Genomic DNA, 16,038 nt, shown 5'->3' with positions numbered 1-16,038 from the left:
AGAAGGCCCCGCCTCTTCTCTGCACCCACTGCCCTGTTCTCCTGCAGCCCCACCAGATCTCCCAGTGGGCTTAGTGCTGCAGCTGCCTACCGGAGCCAGCACCTAGCAGGACATCCGTCAGTGACCGTTAGAGACCTGGCTGACCCTAGCCTTGCTCCCAAATCACGCCTTGCTCTGTTGCTAGGGCAGTGGTCGGCACACTCATTAGTCAATAGAGCCTAATACCAACAGTACAACGACTGACATTTCTTTTGAGAGCCAAATTTTTTATATTTTTATATTTTTATTTTAAAATATATTTTATTGATTTTTTTTTTACACAGAGAAAGAGATAGAGAGTTAGAAACATGGATGAGAGAGAAACATCCATCAGCTGCCTCCTGCACGCCCCCCACTGGGGATGTGCCCGCAACCAAGGTACATGCCCTTGACTGGAATCGAACCCAGGACCATTCAGTCCGCAGACCGACGCTCTATCCACTGAGCCAAACAAGTTTCGGCGAGAGCCAAAAATTTTAAACTTAAACTTCTTCTAACGCCACTTCTTCAAAATAAACTCGCCCAGGCCATGGTATTTTGTGGAAGAGCCACACTCAAGGGGCCAAAGAGCTGCATGTGGCTCGCGAGCCGAAGTTTGCCAACCACAGTGCTACGGTGACAGGGATAAAACCTGACTATATTAATTTAGTTCTTCTAAAGGTCCTCCACGGCCCCCTCTGTTTTTCCAGGACAAGATGCTAAGCAGATACAAGCAAAAGAGAAGTCCCGTGTGAAAGGGTCTGGGGCTCTCCGGAGGAAAGAAAACTGCCAAGGTCTGAGCCCCTGAATCTGTGTTCTGAGGTTCGGGCAGGATCCACACTCCAGGAGGTGCTGGGTTGAATAACCGGTAGTTGTGTCCAGGTCTAATTTATCTCGGGCTGCCTGCTTCCCAGCTCCACCAGCTGTCCCTCTTCCTCACTCCACCGCGCCCCCGCCAGGAGGGGTCAGTAGCGAGCAGAAGGCATTGCCTTGGCACGGGGCTGGTGACTTTGCTTCTGGGCTCCCTGACCAGCTCCCTGGGCAGAGGTCCGAAGAAAACACTTCGGGCCACACAATTGGCCTTTCATTGGCATCTTTTCTGGCAGTGTCAGGGAGAATTTAGGACTGATGCGACTGGAAACCAGATTCTTTCCCCCAGCTCGCCGGTTTGGGCTTCTCCTCCTCCTGTTCCAGGGGCCAGGAGACGCCGGGCTAAAAGGAGTAGGGATCAGAACTTTTTTTTTTTTCCCAGGGGTGCGCCCCAGGGCCAGCGCAGCACCCCACCCCCACCCAGAGCTGTTATGTTAATTGCTCCTTGGGCATTCTGCCCCGGGCAGCCCCGCCCCCGGGGTGACTCAGCCCTATTCCTGCCCAGCTCGGGCAGTGGCGGCGGGGACCCACGGAGCCACCCCGTTGGGCCCTGCTGGGCGCACCCCTTCAGTGGCACGTGCCCTGGCCACTCCTGGCGCGGTGCGTGGCCCGCCCGGGTGTGTGTCCTGAGCTGGCCTCACCGCCTCTCAGCCTTTTTTTGGATGTCTGCCAGGCCACCCTCTGTTTTTCCAGGACAAAATGCTAAGGAGGCTCGGGCAAAAGAGAAGTCCCCTGTGAAAGGGTTTGGGGGCTCCTGGGAGGAAAGAAAACTGGGAGCTTCTGAATCTGTGTTCTGAGGTTCAGGCAGGATCCACACTCCAGGAGGTGCTGGTTGAATAACTCAGTAGTTGTGTCCAGGTCTAGTTTATCTCGGGCTGCCTCCCAGTTCCACTAGCTGGCCCCCACCCCCACCCCACTCCCACCGCCACCCGCCAGGAGGGGTCAGTAGCGAGCAAAAGGTATTGCCATAGGGTGGCAACTCCACACTCCACGTGCAGAGTCCACAGCGGGAGGAAAACACCGGATCTGGAGTGGGAAGAGAAACTGGCCCGAAGAGCAACTCTCTTTGGCCACTCACTTCCTGGAAAGGCACGTGGAAAAGAGCTCAGTTAAAAGGACAGTTTTGCCCTAACCGGTTTGGCTCAGTGGATAGAGCGTGGGCCTGTGGACTGAAGGGTCCCAGGTTCGATTCTGGTCAAGGGCATGTACCTTGGTTGCGGGCACATCAGCAGTAGGAGGTGTGCATGAGGCAGCTGATGGATCTCTCTCTCATCGATGTTTCTAACTCTCTATTCCCTCTCCCTTCCTCTCTGTAAAAAAATCAATAGAATATATTTAAAATAAAATAAAATAAAACGACAGTGTTCGCCATGGCCCTAAGCCAGGGGTCCTCAAACTTTTTAAAGTGGGGACCAGATCACGGTTCCTCAGAGAGCTGGAGGGCCGGACTATATGAACTACTAATTCCTACTGTAACACCTCGGCTGTGCTCACTGCCCAAAAAACCTGGCAGGCCGGATCAGACTCCTCTGCGGGCCGCATGTGGCCCACGGACCCCGTAGTTTGAAGACCCCTGCTGTGAAAGGGGTGGAGGGAGGGAGCGGGGGAGAATACCAAACAAACAGAGGAAGAACCCTAAAGAGGCTACCTGACGACATTTGCCCCAGGGCTGATACGGTGAGGCACGAATCAGTCATCTTGTGGGTTGCCACTTACTTGTCATAAATCCTTGAGCTAGTTGAAGATTTATGAGCATCAGCTTCTTAGTTTCCTGGAATTTTAGGAACTTGGAGCTAGAGAAACCTCGGAGAGCACCTGGTCGGCCCTTATTCTAACAACTAGAAGGGGTTTAGGTGACGTGATGGGGGCGTGCCATGCCTGCTGTTGGTTAATGATGAGTCACACCTGGAACCCAAGTCCCCGGCTCTCCTTAGCCTCACGTCAAGGCAGCATCGCTCCCAGCCTCCCCTGCCAGGTGCAGGGCTGGCGGGGAGGCGGAGCGTGTGGTGTGCACTCAGAGGAGCTGGTGTTAGGGAGCATTAGACACACGAATGGGGTCGTCCTTGGGTTAAGAACTTTACGCAGAACCAATGTTGTGTTTCAGTGGAAAACAGAATCATCTATGTGTATCAAAGGGGTTCAGAATAAGCTTCCCCCAAAAATTTCATTTTTGGATTGTGGATTCTTTTGAGCTGAAGGTAATCAAGACCCAGCAGATTCAAAAAAAACTTTTACCCCAAAAGTATTTAGAGAAAGGACCGGGACTGGAAAGATAGCTCTCACCAGAGATAACCATAAAGGGTATTGGTTAGTTGTGATAGACTGGAAGATGGGGTAAGGAGGTGGGGGAGCCAGGCCCCAGAACCTAGAAATCAAAGTCCTCTCGGGGTCCCAAAGTCTCTGCATAATATGGCAAATATTTGTTTACTAAACATTTGCTCTTCCCAGCTTCCTGTCAATTGTCTTCATCCCCTTTAAAGTCCCAGACCCCTACCCACTTCTCCTTAGCTCCAGATGGCATACAAGCCTCCATTGCCTGACTTCCTGTGGGTGTCATATCCTTGCGGAGCTCCATACGTATGTAATTAAATTTGTTTTTCTCCTGTTAATCTATTTTATGTCGATCTAATTATTAGACCAGCCAAAACAACCTAGAAGGGTAGAGGGAAAATTTTCCTTCCCGACAGTTTGTCTTTAGCATACTTTGCAGGGTTATGAGAGTCAAGCCCTGTCCATTGTCTTTTTGCAACTTCATAAATTGTAGGTAATTAAACCTATCTAATAAAAGAGTAATATGCAAATTGACTGTCACTCCAATTCACAAGGTGGCTGCCCCCATGTGGACACAAGATGGCCACCACTAGATGGCCAGTACGGGAGGACAGTTGGGAGGGACCAGACCTGCAAGGGAGGGCAGTTGGGGGCAATCAAGCCTGTAGGGAAGGGCAGTTAGGGGTGAACAGGCTAGCAGGGGAGGAAAGTTGGGGGTGACCCAGGCCTGCAGAGGAGAGCCCGTTGAAGGGGAGGGGACCAGGCCTGCGGGGGGGGGGGGGGGAGGGGGGGGGAGCAGTTAGGGGCAATCAGGCTGGCAGGGGAGCAGTTAGGCATCAGTCAGACTGGCAGGGGAGTGATTAGGAGGTGATCAGGTTGGGAGGCAGAAGCAGTTAGGGGAAATCAGGAAGGCAGACAGGCAAGCAGTTGGGAGCCAGCAGTCCTGGATTGTGATAGGGATGTCCAAATGCCCATTTAGGCCCAATCCTATTGGGATCTGGCCTAAATGGTCATTCTGACATCCCTCGAGGGGTCCCAGATTGGAGAGGGTACAGGCTGGGCTGAGGGACACACACCCCATGCACGAATTTTGTGCACTGGGCCTCTAGTAGATATATAAATTCTGTCTTATCTAATATATATTTTACTTATGTATTATTATCATTAAGTTAAGGAGTCTTTTTATTTTAGTTTTTATTGATTTTTGTTTTAGAGAGGGTTGAAGGGGGGGTGGAGAGAAGAAATGGATGTGATAGAGATACATCAATCAGTTACGTCCCATATGCACCCTGACTGGGAATCAAACTTGCAACCTTCCAACCTTCCAGTACATGGGATGATACTCCAACCAACTGAGCCACACTGGCCGGAGCAAGATTTGACTTCTTTTTTACCCCCTGGAAGAAACACACATACTTGTATCTTCATTTGCAAGTCATCGTAAGATCCTTTCACCCCGTGTAAACTTGTGCTATTCTGACTTTTCCTTTGAATCAGTCATAACATCTATCTGCCTGGTTCTGTCATATCCTTTGAACAAAATAAACTTTTCACACATGTTCATTTTTTACATTTTTATGGAAGTCGTTTACCTAATAACATCATATCTTGTCCACTAGGCCCAGCCAGCGATCCCACCACGTGGTGTGGTGACCCACTGAAGGATGGGTCTGTTTCTGTGTCCACGTGACTCCAAGCAGAGCTACTTTCCCCTGGGTTTGCCTGGAAGGACCATGTGACCAGGATGGCAGAGGGCTGGCTCAGGGTGGCTGACTTGGACCCTGCAACCTCACTCACTGACTGTGTTCCTCTTTTTTTAACCTTCCTCTGAGGATATTTTTTTTTTTTTTTGAGAGGAAGGGGGAGAGAGAGAGAGAGAGAGAGAGAGAGAGAGAGAGAGAGAGGGAGAGAGAGAAAGAGGGAGGGAGGGAGGGAGGGAGGGAGGGAGGGAGGATGGGAGGAGAAGAGACAGACAGAGAGAGAAACATTGATGTGTGAGAGAGATATATCAACTGATTTTCTGGGTGGAGTGGGGAGGGGGAGGGGAGGAAGGGTGCATGGATGGAGCCTGCAACCAAGGTACCTGGCCTTCACTGGAATCAAACCTGCAACCCTTCAGTCCACAGGCCAACGTTCTAACCACTGAGCAAATTGGCCAGGGCTGGTATTCTTCTTTTGACACCATATCCAAAACCATGTCAGGGAAGGAGTCCTCCCTGCTTCTAAGAGCAGGAGGCCAGCCTGGAGAGGAGGCAGAAGGCCAGTCCCTGGAAGTCAGGCTTACCTCGGGGCAGGGAGAGAGCTGGCTGGGCGCCTAACCAGCTCACCTTTTGTAAGTTTGAATTCTTTTTCTTTTTTTCTCATGGGCGGTGAGTGCATTGAGGATAACAGAAGAATTTGCTCACTCCTCTGAAAAGCGAGAGGAAAGAGAAGAAATGGGAGGGAATGAGAGGACAAACAGGGAAACTGAAGAAATGAGGGAGCTGGAACATAGGGCAGGGTACAGAGATCAAACCAGAGTAATCTTTACACCATGATTTCCTGGACCACACAAGGATATAAGAACATGAAACTAAATAAACACACACACACACACACATACACACACACACACACACACAGAGTGAGACGAGGCAGTTCCCTTGCCACTTCTGATTGTGTGAATCCTCAGTTTGGTGCTGGTTTGTCCTCGGCACCTCTCTTAAGGTTCTCTACCTCCTCTCTCACCAAAACCGCAGCTGGGTAGGTCTCCGGCTCACAGCTTTCCGTCACCAACAGCATCCAGCTCGATCTTAATACCATACCTCTGGTTTCATTGTATGTATTTTACTATTTTATAAGTTTCTCCTTCTATAGCAGGGAATACTGTTTTTCTATCAATATAGAGTTTCTCTTAGAAGTAACTTTATGTAGGTGTTTAAAAGGAAGTCAAGAAATAAAAAAAATATCAAAGTGAAAAAAGTTAAGTATTAAGATATGCAAAAATCACGAAGGGGGTGCAAAGTGACTTTAGCTGGAGACAGAAACAGAGAAGAAAAGGGAAGACAACAAAGAACAGAGGGGGGAAAAAAAAACAACACACCCCAGTTAGAATGAGAGAAGTGAAACTATGCCAGGGGGTTGAGGGGCACTGTGAAGAGGATCAAGGCTGAGGGATTGGCAGGAGGGCCTGGCTTGTGTATTTGGGTCTGAGGTGAAGATGAGACCTTTTGAGAGTGGTATCGGTGATGTCTCAGATGTGCCCCCACTGCTTAGGAGACCTTGGGGAGCTGGTCCGTAAAGCTGGATGTGGTTTAGGGTGCCTCTGACCTTCAAGAAAGGGTGTGGGGGTCCTGCCGGGGGCTGCCCTGCAGATGAACGTTATATTCTCTCTTCCTGCCATTTAGCAGCTACTTGAGGAGACAGCACATCTTTTTTTTTTCTTTCTTCATTGGTAATCATTAGATTATTTTATTTAATTTTTAAAAAAAGTATATTTTATTGATTTTTTACAGAGAGGAACGGAGAGGGATAGAGAGCTAGAAACATTGATCAGCTGCCTCCTGCACACCTCCTACTGGGTGTGTGCCCAAAACCAAGGAATCGAACCTGGGACCCTTGAGTCTGCAGGCCGACGCTCTATCCACTGAGCCAAACCGGTCAGGGCTCATTAGATTATTAATTAATTAATTAATTTATTTATTTATTTATTGTTCTGATTTTCATTTTATTCTCAATAATTATGCTTTCTTATTTTTATTTATTTATTTTTTTAAAATATATTTTATTGATTTTTTATAGCAAGGAAGAGAGAGGGATAGAGTTAGAAACATCGATGAGAATCATCGATCAGCTGCCTTTTGCACACCTCCTAATGGGGATGTGCCCGCAATCAAGGTACATGCCTTTGACCGGAATCAAACCTGGGACCTTTCAGTCCGCAGGCCGACGCTCTATCCACTGAGCCAAACCAGTCAGGGCTCATTAGATTATTTTTAAATGTCTAATTGCAGGAGCTCACTCTAAGACGCTTGAATTTTCACGTTGAGGCATGAAATTAGTGTCCGGTAACACAGAGCCTGTCTGCTTCGCCGCTTGATTTAGAGACATGGGTTGGTGTGAGGCTTCTGGTACCAACGAATCTTCCATTTCTGAAATCTTCCAGCCAGGCTCAATGAAAACGGCAGCCATAAATACTCATTCTAATAACCCCCAGGCCGTAGTCACAACGCGTTTTACACCCCAGCCAAGATCATCGGGCTCCTCCCTCTCCAGGGCCCTTGGGAATGTCTGTGCCCTCCTGTGTGGGCAGCAGGAACAGGCCGGTGTTAGACCCAGGGGGTCAGACTGGACCTGTGTTCAGCCACCTCAGTACTTGAGTTCTGGCTAGGAAAGAATTCAGAGTCAAGACTCCCACATTTACTTATAAAATCATAGAGGTGGAAGAAGTAGTTCCTAGAAGAAATGGGCTTAGGAACAAGTTATAGAGGTACAGGAAGGGCCCTTGGGAGTGAGGAAGCTAATGGTAACATGTTTGGGGGCGGGAGCGTAGGTAGTGGGGGGAGGGGAAGGGGAAGGGAGAGAGAAAGGGAAAGAGAAAAGGAAAGAGGTGGTGTGGGCTCCTGGGAGGCAGAGGGAACTGGGTCCTCCTTCCTTAGGGCTCTAAGGGCAGAGATTTTAGGGGAGGTCCCTGGGGAAGATCTCTACAGAACATTCAGCAGTTTTCCAGGTGTTTTCCAGGGTTGCCATCTCCATGGCTAGTCCCCCGAAATCTGTTCCCAAAGCCCCCTTTTCTCTGACTTCCCTGAGAGCGAAGGAGCCCAGCTTAGGCCCCCCGGTTGCTTCTTCTACGCTAGGCCCTTTCTTGTTTTACATCCCCAGCTTCAATAAACATTTCCCCACTGTCACTTGGACCCATGCTGAGAAATTTTTCCTGCAGGGAGTCAAGAACTCACACACTACTGGCTGGCCCTGGGCAGACCCACCAGGGGCCAGGACCCTTTCCGGTAACAAAACCTAGAGGCAGCCGAAACCGGTTTGGCTCAATGGATAGAGCGTCGGCTTGGGGACTGAAGGGTCCCGGGTTCGATTCCGGTCAAGGGCATGTACCTTGGTTGCGGGCATATCCCCAGTAGGGGGTGTGCAAGAAGCAGCTGATTGATGACTCTCTCTCATTGATGTTTCTAACTCTCTCTCTCCCTTCCTCTCTGTACAAAATCAATAAAATATATTTAAAAAACAAACAAACAAACAAACAAAAAAAAAGCACACAATTGGGAACTGCAAGTTATCAAGACTTCCCAGCCTTCTGAGCTTCATAAAGCAGCTCTTATACGGAACATGAAGACGATAGACAGCAAGAGCCCAGTATATCAGGTCTGCCGGAGGGTGCCCAGAACAGGTCAGGCATTTCCGGGTTCACCACTTCTCTAGAGCTTATCAATGTAAAGATCTCTTCTTAGAAGGGCTGTTAGCCATTCAGGAGTTGGCTGCCTTCTGTCACTCAAATTCCCAAAGAGGTGCAGAAAAGGAGAGATTTTTCCAGGTAAAACAGTTTGCAAACGAGGAAAGTGCACCTTCTAGTAGAAACCAAAACTCTGCTCCCTGAGGCAAAGGGGAGGCCGTCGTTTATGGAGAAAGTTCCTGCTCAGATTCCCAATTTTATGCAAATGAGATTTCCAAATTCATATATATAGCTCTGATTCGTCTGAATCCCGCAGTTCCGATTATTTGGTAGCATGCATTCTGATTGGTCAGTATAGATGCAAAGAGGATATAGTTGTGCAGTCCTGATTGGACATCTCAGGTCGTTGTTGAAAGACAAAACCAGGAACTCCCTGATAATGGGTGACTCAGATGGCAGGAGCAGAGCTGGGAAGCTAAGAGTTCCGTCTGAGGTTCTTCAGGTGTACAAGGTACATGAGGAGCTCTGTCAGCAAATGCTGCTAGACTCTTACTAGTCATAACATTTGGGACCTTGCTTGACCACGGAAGGTCCATTTCAGCATGTAAATTCCTTTTTGGGGTTCACATCAAATGAACTTCTCTTCATTGATGCAGGAGCTAGAGTGCTGAAGAAGGCAGGCATGGGGCCTGGTCAACCCTAGCCAGGAATGGGGTGTGAGATACTCACAAATTCTTTACATTCATCTTCCCATGCCAGGCTCTGCTTCCCAACAAGCTTCAAGGGAACACATATTTTGTGCAAATCAGACTCCTTGCTCTGAGGGATTCAGAAAGAGATAAGGTGACAAGAAATTGACCATCTGGCCTTGGCTGGGTAGCTCGGCTGTTTAGAGCATAGTCCTGATAAGCCAAGGTTGTGGGTTTGATCCCTGGTCAGGGCACATACAAGAAGTAACCAATGAATGCATAAATAAGTGGAACACCAAATCAATGTTTCTCTATCTAAAAATCAATCGATTAATCAATCAAGAAAGAAATTTATCATCTGGCAGAGGACAGGGATATGAGGTAAGGAATCAATGTCCCAAATAAAATGTAGGAGAGGAGAGTCTGTCCCTCTACTCATAGCTGGATCTATGAGATAAACTGACTACAGGCAGATTAACAGGAGAAGAGGTATACAAATTTATTAATTTTTAATTTTTTTATTGATTTTTACAGAGAGGAAGGGAAAGGGATAGAGAGTTAGAAACATCGATCAGCTGCCTCCTGCACACTCCAAGGTACATGTCCTTGACTGGAATCGAACCCGGGACCCTTGAGTCCACAGGCTGATGCTCTATCCACTGAGCCAAACCAGTTAGGGCGAAATTTATTAATTTTTAATATTACATGGGCAGAGGCATAAAAAAAAGTGAATACTCAAAAAAGCAATGGGATTTGAAAGCTTATGTGCTATCTTGGTAGGAGAAGGGCAGGGTGGATATAGATCACTTAGGGGAGAGTAAATAATTTTCAGGAAAGATGAATGGGTTCCTAGAATAGGTGGGAGATATGACAGTGTGTGACAAAGTTTGTCTGGGTGTGGAGGGGACTTCTAGTCTCCTCTCCTGGGACCAGTCTATCTTCCCAGGTTGATGAAAATCCTGGGGAGAAGAAGGGAGGGAATTTATAGCAATTGAGTTCTTTTTTGGGGAATCTGTCTTTAGACAGGTAAGGGGAGTTCAGAGAAAGCTTCTTTCTTTGCATTTGTTATTTATCAAGAGCCTTCAGCTAAAAAAACAAACAAAAAAAATACACTCCAAGTTCTTCAAAAGCATGAATATATAATGCTTTCTGTTCACAGAGGAAGTGACCCTCCAGCTGTGTGGGGTGTTGTTCTGTGAAGGCCGCTGCATTGTTTTTATACAACTCTGGTATTCTTTTAAGTAGCAGCAAAAACATCATAAAATTTTACTAGGGTCAGATGTTTACTAAGCATTCTAAATGCATTAATCCGCCGTAGTTGATATAACAACCCTAAAAGGAAAGTCCTATTATTATATTTTTTTACAGATGAGGTTAAATGCTGTTCAGAGATGTTAAATGCTATTCCTGAGATGATCCACCTGGTAAGAGAGGAGCCCAGAATTTTAACGCACGTTGCTTTAATTCTAAAGCATGAGTTGTTAATGCTAGACATCCAGATTCATCGACAGGCACATGGAAGGGCGCTCTGAAGATGTGGGTGCTGACTTGGGTTCCTGTACCATCCAGCCTATGGCCTTAAGTCAGTACTTTGTCCACCAAGACTTTGGTTTCCATCTGACTAGTTCCCCTCTACCTCCCAATTCTGAGTTCAGTTCAAGTGTAGAAGCCTTCATAATTACAAAGGTTGGTAGTAAAACCTTTTCTATCTTCAAAAAATATTTTTAAATTGATTTTAGAGGGGAAGGGAGAAGGAGACAGAGAGAGAACCACCAGTAATGAGAGAGAGTCATTGATCAGCTGCCACTTACACACCCTGCACTGGTGATCGAACCCACAACCCGAATGCATGCCCCAACCAGGAATTGAACCACGAGCTCCTGGTTCATAAATCAAGCCACACCGACTGGGCTAAAACCTTTTCATCATTGCTCATAGCCTTTCATATACATCTCCCCCACCTCTCCACCCCCCACCCATCTCATTCATTCATTAACAAATTCTCAGTTTACTGTCACCTTTACACACACGCACACACACACACACACACACACACACACTCCCTTATTGTTTTAAATTACTTTATGCTTGCTGAAACCGGTTTGGCTCAGTGGATAGAGTGTCAGTCTGCAGACTCAAGGGTCCCAGGTTTGATTCTGGTCAAGGGCATGTACCTTGGTTGTGGGCATATCCCCAGAGGGGGTGTGCAGAAGGCAGCTGATCAATGTTTCTAACTCTATTTCTCTCTCTTCCTCTCTGTAAAAAATCAATAAAATATATTCTTAAATTACTTTGTGCTTTTGTCTTTCAGAATGATAGAGATCATACATCAGGCAGACTGGAAGCTCTTTTTTTTTTTTTAATATATATATTTTATTTATTTTTTACAGAGAGGAAGGGAGAGGGACAGAGAGCCAGAAACACTGATGAGAGAGAAACACTGATCAGCTGCCTCCTGCACCCTCTCCCCCTTCCCCTACTGGGGATGTGCCCACAACCAAGGCACATGCCCCTGACTGGAATCAAACCCGGGACCCCCTAGGCCCCAGGTCGATGCTCCAACGACTGAGCCAAAATGGCTAGGGCTTGGAAGGTCTTTTGATACCCAGATTTGGTTGTTTTCATTACTGATCTAATTTAGGAAGAACAGATCTCAGAAAACCTTCTCCCTTGTTTTAATGGTTGAACCAGATGACTACAAATGTGCATTCCTTTTCTAAAACTTTCTCAGTCTAGGATTTGCAAGTTCCTAAAATGAAACCATCTCACATGTACTGTTTTTATGTGTGTAAATTCCAGAAAACAGTGAGCAGGCAAGTAAACTGCAATTGGACTCACACACTGTCTGACTTCTGGGAAGACTAAAGCTAGTCCGATTTGGTGACGGGGAGTGAAGGTGGGGGTATGAGCCACAATCACATGTGACAAACTTGCTCTAACACGTACACATTGTGTACGGCGTTGACTGCTTTGTCCAACAGCCCCCACATGTTAATGGTTTAGCCCAGAGGAACACTCCTTTTTCACTAAGTGGACAGTCCAAGCCATGTGTCCTAGTTCTGTGGCTCTCCTCCACAGAGCTTCTCAGGATTCCAGGCTTCTCCTGTCTGTGGTTATGTTTCATGGGTCCTCAGAGCCCCTTTCTTCCAGTTGTAGAGAATCAATCACGTGAAAGGCTTTTAGGCTTCAAGAAGTGACAACTCTTATTTCTCCCCCTTTCCATTGGTCAGAATTGATCACGTGATCCCATCTACATTTCCAAGATAAGCTGGGATTTGTAGATTTACTGTGTGCCCCAAAGGAAGCTGCCTTGATGAATACATAGTATTCTTTTTTTTTTTTAAATATATTTTATTGATTTTGTACAGAGAGGAAGAGAAAGGGATAGAGAGTTAGAAACATCCATGAGAGAGAGTCATTGATCAGCTGCCTCTTGCACACCCCCTACTGGGGATATGCCCGCAACCAAGGTACATGCCCGGAATCGAACCCGGGTCCCCTCAGTCCCCAAGCCGATGCTCTATCCATTGAGCCAAACCGGTCCCGGCCATAGTATTCTTTATAGAGGTCAATTTTAAGAAAGAAAGGTAAAGAGAGAACTTACCCAACCAGTCATGGAGACTCTCCACTGCTGTTCCCTCTGAGTTGTCAATGGCCCATTTTCTCACCACAAATGTTCAAAGTACCAGTACTAACTTGAGTCTCTGCAGGTAGGAAAAAAGTGGACTGGCCCCCTTTCCTACTTTAGTTCTCAAAAGGAAGGTAGTAAGACTTTCTTAAAGTGCACAATACTGTTAACATGGACTTTGTACCCAATGCTTCAAAAGGTCAAACTCCAAACATCAGAGTTTGGCTTTTCGAAGTAAGGAAAGGTTTGTTGATGAAGAAGGCACTAACCAAGCAAATGGGAGACCTAGTGCTTCTTCAACTCTGACTTCCCAAGTACAGAGTTCATGCTTCTTTTATGTAAAAGGAAGGGGAAATGGGAAGGGCAATAGGTGATTGACCACCGCGGACATCTGCGGGTCTGAGGAAGATCCTGCTTACAGAAACTCACATCAATTGTCACATTAAGAGTTCAAACATGCCGAAACCGGTTTGGCTCAATGGATGGAGCATTGGCTTGGGGACTGAAGGGTCCTGGGTTCGGTTCCGGTCAAGGGCATGTGCCTTGGTTGCGGGCACATCCCCAGTAGGGGGTGTGCAAGAGGCAGCTGATCGATGACTCTCTCTCATCGATGTTTCTAACTCTATCTCTCTCCCTTCCTCTCTGTACAAAATCAATAAAATACATATATTTTTAAAAAGAGTTCAATCATGAGGTTCTTGGAAATCTTTGATAAATAAGCATTATTCTTGTACATACTTTCTTTATCTCCTTGGAAGAGGCACTTTCTGGTAAGGAGCTGTTCTGGTAACAGTCAGGCAGCAAGTAGAATTTCTCTAATGATTAGCATGTCTGCATGCAAGGCAAAGCAGAAGCTATTAGCCTGAAGGCCATGGGAACGAAGCAGGCATCAACAAGATGTGGTCAGAAAGACTTTCATTCTGTTACAATAGGACCTTCTTCAGTGTCTTGTCCTGGGATCTAAGATAATGATAATGATGATGATGATGATGATGATAATAATAATAATAACTAGCATTTATTGAACACATATTATATGCCAGGCACTCACACACATTATCTCAGAGTAGGAGTAAATCTCAAGGTCTGGGTGAGATATGTAGAATTGAATAATTCAATTTAATTTACTTTTTGAATAAATGGCTTTAATTGCTAATTTCTATTTTAAATGCTCATTCTCCTGGCATACACTTAATTTCAATTGATTTTTACTTCTGCTCTATGCCAAGTTTTGTCTAAGTTCCTAGGTGGATGGAAAGTTGCTGGGACTTCATATCCTATAGTTCATCTAACCATAGTGGTATCCGTCATTATATCATTTGAAATGAGAAAACTGAAACAATTTGAGTTTGATGTCCTTTACTCGAGGAATAAGGCTTGTGTTTGGTTTCCTTGAAAGGTATTTCCTGTAAGTGGGGGCTGACTAGGTTTAGATTTGTGCTTCCACGGGCAGCCTCCATTGTGTGGGTCCCAATTCACAAAGTAACTTTGCCAATCCCATTGCCACACTGGATATCCCATCAGGCCCCAGGTGGCTTCTTTGCTCCATACTTCAAAGCCCTGGTTCTCCCTGCTAACTCAGAACCACCTCCCGCTTCATGAAGAAAAAGCCACTGTTTCCAGCACCTGGAAAGAGGCACACTCTCCCGTCTCCCTCTCAGCTCTTCTGCTTGACAAGTTCCTCTGTCCTGGAGCCAGAAGGCATACCATCCCTCAGCCGCCTTGGGGGGTGGTGGTAAGGGGGAGGGTGTACCATCACCCCACTTTCCAGGAGGCATACCATCCCCCCACCTCCCAGGGGGTAAGCACCTTTCTCTGGGACCCTACGACCAATGTTTTGCCTCCTCTCTGCCTCTCTCCTTCCTTCTTGATAATTCATATATGCCTAGTTCTCTGTTTTTCCATTTCTAAGATTTATGGCACAAACTTTATGCTTCAGTTATTCAAGGGTTAAATTTCACAGGTCACAAGGCCTCCCTTTTACCACTCCTAAGTAGTTTTCTGGCTTTTCTGCCTTATCACTCCTCCCCTGAGGCAATAAATGCTACTGACTTCAAGATGATAAGGAAAGGCTGCTGACTGAATTGGTAACAGGCCAAGGGTCCCTAGAAAATAAACATAGGGTAAGGAAAACGTGTAAATTCTCAAAATATTTTCTTGTCACAAATCTCATTTAATTCTCAGTGACCACTGGATGATGTAGGTGCCATTGCTTCCTCTGTTTGACAGGTTAAGGCAGTAGGCTGTATTCTTACGAGTTGCTTGGCCAGGGCACTTGGGTGTACGGAGAGAAAGGAGTGAAGATCGTTTTGAACTGGTGCCAAGTTTGGAGGAGGGCTGTTTAAAAGACATGCACTGTTATTACTCTTGTCGACATCAGAACGTCAGAACCTGTTGCGAGTTTTTATGAGTTTATTTGAGCCAAACTGATGACATATGCCAGGGAACAAGATCTCAGATGCTCCAGAGAATGACAGTTTTGCAGCTTCTTTTATCCATTTGAAGTTAAGAAGGGGATGAGAGGAAGATTGGAACAAGATTATGTGCTCTCTTGAGCGTTAATGTCCACTTGGAGGGTTATGACTTCTGATATTTCAAAGGTGTGTTAACCTAGATGCACAAGAACAGTAGATAGGGCTGGCTTAAAACCTTATACTACAGAGGCTGGGGGCATGACCACCCACCATGACCTGCCCAGTTAGGGCTGATCACCCTGTGAAGTTACTTTCCATAGAACCCCTCCCCACCTTTTTTGTCCACACTTTTTTTAAATTTAATTTTATTGATTTTTTTTTTTTTTTTTTTTTTTTTTTTTTTTTTTTTTTTTTACAGAGAGGAAGGGAAAGGGATAGAGAGTTAGAAACATCAGTGAGAGAGAAACATCAATCAGCTGCCTCTTGCACACCTCATATTAGGATGTGCCTGCAACCAAGGTACATGCCCTTGACCGGAATCGAACCTGGGACCTTTCGGTCCTCAGGCCGACACTCTATCCACTGAGCCAAACCAGTTAAGGCATTGCCCACACTTTTAAGTGCCAGCACAAACTATCAATAATTTGAAATCTTGTCTAATGGAGACAAGGCTTGGACTTTTTTTAAACAAATAACTAAGGCACACTTGAAAAATTTGTACAAAGCTTATTATTTGGATGGTTAAAACAATAAGTGTGAGAACTA

The sequence above is a fragment of the Pipistrellus hanaki genome (genome assembly GCF_964339955.1).
Source record: "Pipistrellus hanaki genome assembly, chromosome: 12".
Taxonomy (NCBI): domain Eukaryota; kingdom Metazoa; phylum Chordata; class Mammalia; order Chiroptera; family Vespertilionidae; genus Pipistrellus; species Pipistrellus hanaki.
The sequence above is the reverse complement of the archived record's forward strand: the minus strand, read 5'-3'. Positions refer to the sequence as shown.